Raw genomic sequence first — 1,698 nt, 5'->3', positions numbered from 1 at the left:
TTCAACATCTTGGTGGAATCTGTGCCATGAAGTTTCTAGGCTGTCATGAAAGCAAAAGCAAGGCTCTGCTCAGTCGTATGTTTCTCCGAGTCGACTCTTGGCCAACTCGTTTAAGGGGCACTTGTTTGTTTTTGTTTTTTTTCACACAAATATCCCTTAATATGCAAAAGTGTAGAAGGTTTCAACACATCAATTATAGACCCCTGAGGACTGCATGACTTTAAGGCGTCCACATATAATATGATCTAATGGAAAATCTACTGTAGCAAATGGCTGCAAAAGTGAATGCTGGAGTCAGAATCTTGCTGTAGAGTGCTCAAAGAACCCATTCTGACCTCTGTAGACCACCTGAAGCTCCTACAATGAACATTTGAGTATCAGAATTGGACGATGAAGCAGTGGCAAATGGTGGCCTAATCTGATGAATGAAGTCTTGTACATCACATGGATGGCTCTGTGTGTGTGTGTGTGTGTGTGTGTGTGTGTGTGTGTGTGTGTGTGTGTGTGTATGATATACCTGGGGAAGAGGTGGCACCAGGAAACAGTTTGAAGTGCTTTGGATGAAGTTCGACTGGAAAACCCTTGGGTGTTGATGTTATTTTGCTCCATATAAATACACTCACACGCACCACACACAAATAGAGGCATCCATGATCTTCTTTCCTGAATGAAAAGTGGTTTAAAATGTAATTCTGTGTACTGACTTCTGAGGTAAATTGAATACAGCAGGACTGTATCTGTATCTGCTTCAAAAAACAGACGCATTAGAGGTTGCAGAAGAGGAAGGTCCGCTTGCTCAGACCACGTCTTGTTTATCTCAGATGGTGTATAGCATGTGTGGTGACACCCTGGTGAGAACCAAGAATATTGTGTCTTGCCTACAGTCAAGCATGGTGGTGGTAGCATCATGGTCTGGGGCTGCATGAGTGCTGCTGGTACTGTGGAGCTGTGGTTCATTGAGGGGAAACATAGATTCCAACATGTACTGTGACATCCTGAAGCAGAACATGATGCCCTCCCTTCAAAAACAGAGCTGAACAACAGTTTTCCAACTTAATAACAACCCTATACACACCGCTAAGATGGCAACTGCTTTGCTGAGGAAGGTAAAGGTGATGGAGTGGCCAAGTAAGTCTCCAGACCTGAACCATATTGAGCGCCTGTGGGGGATCTTCAAGAGGAAGGTGGAGAAGCGCCATGTGTATAACATCCAGCAGCTCCATGATGAAATGATTGAGGAGTGGAAGAGGATCCCAGCAACAACCTGTGCAGCTCTGGTGAATTCCATGCCCAGGAGGATGAAGACGGATGATGAGTGCTGGATAAAAATGATGCTCACGCAAGACACTTTGGACACAATATACCATATTACCACTAGATGGCACCTACATTAAAAAAAATAAATAATAGACCTTATAATACATAATAAATGAGACGTGTAGTATTCTTCCGTATGAAAATCTGCCACTTTGAGGTCACAATTTGTACAAAGGCGATGGTTTGACTGACTTTTTTTTATTTTTTATTTACAGCAATATGTACAAGTTAGCATATAATACACACTTTCTGAAAATGACAACTTCAAATTGTCACAAATGAGTCCATTTAAAATGACAAAAGTAAGCTACTCCACTACAAAATTTCTAATGGAAAATATAGGCTTTGGCATGTTTCCAGTAAACTGTTGGCTTTTTCCTC

This window comes from Silurus meridionalis, chromosome 10, assembly GCF_014805685.1.
Source record: "Silurus meridionalis isolate SWU-2019-XX chromosome 10, ASM1480568v1, whole genome shotgun sequence".
Taxonomy (NCBI): Eukaryota; Metazoa; Chordata; class Actinopteri; order Siluriformes; family Siluridae; genus Silurus; species Silurus meridionalis.
This window is presented reverse-complemented; position numbering follows the sequence as displayed.